The sequence below is a fragment of the Podarcis melisellensis genome, assembly GCF_964234715.1.
Source record: "Podarcis melisellensis genome assembly, chromosome: 17".
Taxonomy (NCBI): Eukaryota; Metazoa; Chordata; class Lepidosauria; order Squamata; family Lacertidae; genus Podarcis; species Podarcis melisellensis.
The window spans coordinates 32,238,533-32,245,068 of record NC_138534.1 but is presented as its reverse complement, the minus strand read 5'-3'; the positions used below and the strand labels follow the sequence as shown (position 1 = coordinate 32,245,068).

At 45.6% G+C, this 6,536-nt stretch overlaps 1 long non-coding RNA gene across 1 annotated transcript; it reads left to right on the top strand.

The window, feature by feature from the left end:
• Positions 1 to 1,884: 1,884 nt before the first annotated feature.
• On the top strand, positions 1,885 to 4,719 carry LOC309360321. The gene is made up of 2 exons (XR_014163980.1): positions 1,885 to 2,341; positions 4,372 to 4,719. It is a non-coding gene; the product is annotated as an uncharacterized lncRNA (long non-coding RNA).
• The last annotated feature ends 1,817 nt before the right edge of the window (positions 4,720 to 6,536 follow it).

Below are 6,536 nucleotides of genomic sequence, written 5' to 3'. Positions count from 1 at the left end.
TTGGCACCCCTGCTCCATATTGTACTATGAATGTGACAGGAATGGAAGGAACTAATAGTTGGTGTGAGGGATACTCAAAATTACCCTGCCCCTTCCAATGTTGCTCCTGTTTACAGGAGTTGTATGAGAAGCCTCCAGAGATGGGCAGCTGTCAGCCAGAGACCTGGTGTCATGTCAACCAAGTAAAATGCTAATATGCTTGAAACTGCAAGGTTAATGTTACCACAACTGAAGGAAGAAGGCTTGCATTTTTCAGAAGCTATGAGTATTGACTTGGGAATCACCAGGTGTCAAAAAAAAAAAAAGGTTATTTATGTATGCTTTTGAATTATGGTGCTGGAGGAGACTCTTGAGAGTCCCATGGACTGCAAGAAGATCCAACCTATCCATTCTGAAGGAAAACAGCCCTGAGTGCTCACTGGAAGGACAGATCCTGAAGCTGAGACTCCAATGAGGCCACCTCATGAGAAGACTCCCTGGAAAAGACCCTGATGTTGGGAAAGATGGAGGGCACAAGGAGAAGAGGACGCCAGAGGACGAGATGGTTGGACAGTGTTCTTGAAGCTACCAGCATGAGTTTGACCAAACTGCGGGAGGCAGTGTAAGACAGGAGTGCCTGGCGTGCTCTGGTCCAGGGGGTCACGAAGAGTCGGACACCACTAAATGACTAAACAACAACAACTACTGTGGCTAGTGTTTGTTAGCCCAAAAATGGGCTCTTGGAGAAGCTTCCCACCCTGTTTGTGGTCTTGAGGGTTTTTCAACTAATTTTGTCAAAGTGTACCTTGCGGCTCCTGTCTATTGGTTGTTTGGCTCAGTATTGTCTAGTCTACACTGGTTCACAGTGGATTGTCTGCGTTTCGGGGGGGGGGAGGAATTCCCCAGCCCTAACTGAGGTTGCTGAGGGATTGAACCCTGGCCTTCTACATGCAAAGCAGATGCTCTACCTCTGAGCTATGTAGTCCTTCCTAGGCTACAGGCTTAGTAGAGGACCTAGGCTAGATCATGCAAGATCTTTTTCCGCCTGGGATGACACGAAAAAAATAAAGATGATGCTCTGCAACAAGGCATCACAGAGGAGGTGCCTGTCAGACGTAAATAAAAAGCAGTACTGTATTGATTCACTTGCTGATAGTCTCCTTTCCCAGGGCTGACATATCTACTATGTTAGAGCACCATCTGGAGGCTATCTTAGTGAATAAGTGTTTGTCTTTCAAAGTCCCGATGGGTACCATCTAACTAGATGCTTTCCTCCACAAGTCCCATGGAAACGAACAGCTGCCACCGCCACCGCCACCTCCCCAGATTATTTAATTTTGAGAGATGGCAATACTACAGGGAGCAACCCTGCCTTCTAGTTGTGGCCATATTTAGTAGAGGGATGACCTTCCTGACATGAGAAGCAGAATGATTACATTAAGTTTTCTATGAGATTTCAGGAGCTGCATCAACAAGATGTGTGCCGTTGTTCAGCTGTAGTTCCATGTTTTTGAAAATTTAATAAGAACGCAGACCCTCCAAGTGTCCCTATTTTCCAGGGACAGTCCTGGATTTACAGAAGCCATCCCAGTTCCTGGTTTGATCCTGGAATGCCGCACTTTTCCTCAGGACATCTCTATTTTCATCAGTGAAATGCTGGAAGGTATGGAGTTATGCCACCCCCGAACCAAGGAGATAAGTATCTACACAACCTTTAGACATCTGAAGGCAGCCCTGTATAGGGATGTTTTTTAATGTTTAATGCTTTATTATGTTTTTATATCTGTTGGAAGCCACCCAATCTGTTGGGCAACCCAGTCAGATGGACAGGCTATTTATAATAATATTAATATCAATTGAATAGGGTGCCCCTATTTTCGTCAGAGAAATGTTGGATCTCTTCCTGTTGGATTGGTATCTACATATAATAAACATCAGCCAGTTGTCTTCCTGGCCCAAACCTCAGCCCCATTCTTTGTTCTGAGATTTTCTCTGTTCAAAGACAACTGCGTTTTCATTATTTGTTGTCCCCTTCCCTTTGTGATCCTGCTCACCGGAGGCATGCAGAAGAAGTGTGTGAGCTCGTATTATGTCACAAAGGTCTGGTGATGTCATGAGCCCTGTTCAGGAGTGAGAAACCTGACACAGTGCTTCATTAACTCAAGGGGGTCCATGAGGAGGGGTGTCTCCTGTCCTTTCAAATGGTAGAGGTGGAGAAAGGGTGATCTGGTCCCAATGGTGTCCCTGGAGGGTACCATCGGCCTGTTGGCTGTGCTCTTCACAACCCACTTCCTGGTTTACTCTGATGGCTTCATCAGTCAAGCTGTCCTCCAAGCAACCATGGACAAGAGACAGGGAGGAGGTAAGTAATATGATAGAGCCACAGGGCATAGCAACCTGAGAAATCAGTGGTGTCAGGAACGGAGGCAAAACAGACAGAAGGTGGTGACATAGCAGTAGGAAGATGGCAACAGTGAGAGTGAAAACCTGTGCCTAAAAACCCCACACCACGAATGTGGAATGTCCCCCTCCCCCCACCAGCTGTCTTCATATATTAATAGGTAAAGGACCCCTGGACAGTTAAGTCCAGTCAAAGGTGACTCATCTCGCTTTCAGGCTGAAGGAGCCAGCGCTTGTCCACAGACAGCTTTCAGGGTCATGTGGCCAGCATGACTAAACTGCTTCTGGTGCAACGGGACACTGTGACAGAAGCCAGAGTGCACAGAAACGCTGTTTACCTTCCCGCCACAGTGGTACCTATTTATCTACGTGCACTGGTGTGCTTTCGAACTGCTAGGTTGGCAGGAACTGGGACTGAGCAACGGGAGCTCACCCTGTCGCGGGGATTCGAACCGCCGACCTTCTGATCGGCAAGCCCAAGAGGCTCAGTGGTTTAGACCACAGCGCCACCCACCATCTGCAATAGCTTGCCCTGTGCTGAACCTGGAAGCAGGATGTGCTGTTAAAGCAGGGTCATATCTCTTTAAACAGTCGTGGATTCCTCAAAGAATCCTGGAACCCCAGTTTGTTAAGTGTGCTGAGAGTTGCTAGGAGACCCCGATGCGATTCACAATCCCTCCTCCCAGGGAACTCTGCCCTGGGAATAAAATTGGGATGAAGGGATTTTCTCAGGATGTTGGAGGGTGTGTGTGCTGTGTCCTGTTGGCCTAGTGATGGTGGCACTTGCCCTTCTTCTGATAGGAAATCCTCTGTGGGGGGAACGGCAAAAATTGGGGGATCGAGAAGGGTCAGTTGCAGGGGAGTGAGAAATGTCCCTATTTTCATCTGAGGAATGTTGGAGGGTATGTGAGTCACAAGTTGTGCAGGCTTGTTTCCCGGGCAGTGGGTTTCAAAAGCCAGGATCTATCTATGAGAACCCCAGGCTTGTCCATAAATCCTCCAGGAGATTGATTGTGGCAGTCATGCTTTCGTTAAAGACAGATTGCTCACCCGTTACCTAGAAATGGGCAGCCATTGTGAAGTATGAACTCTGTGCCCCAGAATTTCTCCTGTGCCCCAGGATTTTGTGAGATGCATTCAGTGGTTCCTCAGTAACTGGCAATTGCTAGAATGCATAGAAAACTAAATAGGCAGAAGTAGGGTGCGGTGCAATTTTTGTGTCCATAAAATAATTTTTTTCACGGCTGTTTGCAAGGGGGCACAAAATTGTTTGGAGAGGTTTCAATGTGGTGGGGAAGAGGGAGCGCATTCACCTTGTGCATTGAACCATGGGTGCCATCAGCGCACACTGCATTGCTTTCAGATAGGCATGCATACATGTGCATTGACTGCAGCTGGATTGGACAAAAGGCTTTCTGTGCAGTGCGGGAGAGCAATGAAACTGCCAGTACAATGTGGCACAGCAGGGAGAATTATTTCCTCAACATCAGCCTCCAGCGGTGAAGCAGCAACAGTCTGAGAGACACGTCTGCAAATAGCCATATCAAATGCACCAAAAGTAGCATGCATGTGCGTGTGTTGCAAAACATTTCCATTCCTCTTGAAACAACCACTTTCTCAGGAAAACCTGGTTCTCATGAAAACTCAATGCAAATTTGCTAGAGGTAGTGTCAGGATAAACGAAGGGACTCGAATATAATGTTTTAAGGGTGTTTTAAGTGCACGATACAAATGTGACACTAGTTGGCGATGGGAATGGGAAATTCAATATATATTTTAGAACGTTTCTTTAAAAAGCATTTTCACACCGGTTTTTAAACTATATGTCTAGATTTAGCCTAAGAGGGGAATGTAAACACAATTCAGGGGAAGGGGCAGAATGGAGTGTCAGCAGTGAATGAAAGAGTGAGAATCATAGAAAATAGATTTTTGATTCCCTTTATGTTTAAGGCGGGGGGAAGATGGAAGAAACATTTGTGGCTTCATCAACAGGGGAAGGCATGGAGGTGATCGACATGGCTGAGAGCGAGGACTCCCAACTGCTGGGGAACGCGGCCGTGAAGGACATGTTGCTGGACTTAGCCGTCTCTCTGAACACAGCCAGTGTCATGCTGTTTTTTTTATGCGTGACATAGAGCCCGAAGTCTTAGCAATGGTAATGGATGAGGACAACATGAACATCTACTTGTGCTTCATGATAGCCTTCTGAGAAGCAGCTGTGGCTTCATCGCTCGTGTCCAGGGACTTTTGGGGCTCCACCGGAGAACAGGGGCTTTTGTACCAGCTACACACACCTCCACATTCATGGCCCCCTGAGAACAATAAAACCTCTGACCAAAACTTGTAGAGTTTGTTCTAAGTGAGAAGTGTGCCTTTTGATCCTCCCCTTGGTGACACCTTGCCACAGGCTCTTGGGCTTTGAAAGCTTTCTAGAAAGATCTACCTAATCATGAGATAAAACGGTTCGATTGCAGGCAAGATACTGCATGATGGAAAATACCTCAGATTTGTTTTTTAAATCTTCCCCCTGCACGTAGAAAACCAAACGTCCAAGAGAATTCCAGCATAGCCTCCTCACAGATATCCTAGTTTTCTATGCACAGAAGGGTTTGATGTTTATTTTTGGAGGAGGAGTTTTCAGTCATGCAATCGCCCACCTATAATCTGAAGTGGGACACTTCCCATAGTTTCACCACAATGTGTTAAGTTCTGAAGAGAAGATAGTTTGGCTCCATGTAAGCCTCACCATTTGAAAAGCAGCTTTGCTCAGTCTTTTAAGAATTCAGAAGGCTCCCTCCTGACTGCTAAGGGAAGTTGCCTGGAGGAGCTTGCCTTGAAGTTATACTGAGGAGGCGGGAGATGTCTAATCTCAGCTACTATGGCCATCTCCAGAGGTTCTTAGAGCTAAGTGAGATCACAGTAGAAAACAAAAGGGAGAGGCCTGCTACCAGCCTGTCACATCTCCTTCACTCTCATTATTAGTTAGAGGTAAGCTCCTCCATCTTTCTTCAGTCCTCAGGAGACAATTCTCAGAATTCAGGTCAGAGCCAAACTAGATGGGGAGAAACAGCAGCTTCAGAGAGGTGGTTTTTGTTGGAACCATTACGCTTTTAGGGAAGGGCTAAACTGCCTCCTCATGTCTGACAGCCCCCTATCCTGGCCAGTGTGAAAAGCCAAATCACATGAGCAGACTATTTTGAGATAGCTTTTTGCCACCTGCTCCATTCCTGGCACAAAGAGGCTCTTCTCTTGAACTGCCTGGGGCCATCCTCTGCCTTCACCACTACTAGGTTCTGTCCCCCCTTGACTCCACCTGAGTTACCAGACATTATTGTGATTGCATCCCATGAGTTTCATGCTCCATGCCCAGCAAGTTCCACAATATAGTTGCAGCCATCTAGCAGTATTGAACACAGGTGTTTGGAGAGCAGATGTTCATTGGCTGTGGTGCTGAATAAATAATTTGCTCCCTAAAAGAATGCCTTGAAGGCAAATTAGCAACAATTTCATCCCTTTCCCCAGAATGAACATGAGTTTGCAATGCAATAGAATCCATATGAAATATACATGAAGACTATTTTTCCCTTTAAGTGAAACTGTGAGCCTTTTGTTTGTTTGAACTTGATTAAAATTTGCTAGATCTTTAATGGACCACAGGCCAGGTGACAACCTGTTGATTAGGCCTCCAGATGATGGAATAAAGACAACACAATTTCACTCCCTTTGACACATACAAAATCTTAAGGCTGTATCTCGTATATATATAAAGTATAAAATAAAAACACATTTAGGAAACAATGTACATTCATCTAGGTTCAAGTCAAACATCACACCAAACCTTAACTTTTCATGGTTTTGGTGCGATGTCTAAATTGACAGATGATAATTTATTAACAGTCAGCAAACCAGAGTTAGAAACCATGGTTTGAAGAGGATTTGGAAACCATGGTGTTCCCTAACTATAGTTTAGCACAGTCTAAATTCACAAAACCATAGCTATCACCATTTTTGGTTACTACACCATGGAAGTGGAGGAAGACATATGAAGCTGTGGAGACAAAAGCAAATAAGCAACTTTAAACTATGGCTTGCCTTTGGGGATTTAGAAGATCAAACCATGGCAGGCCTAGTTCTCAATGAAGTGGTCAACTTGTGTG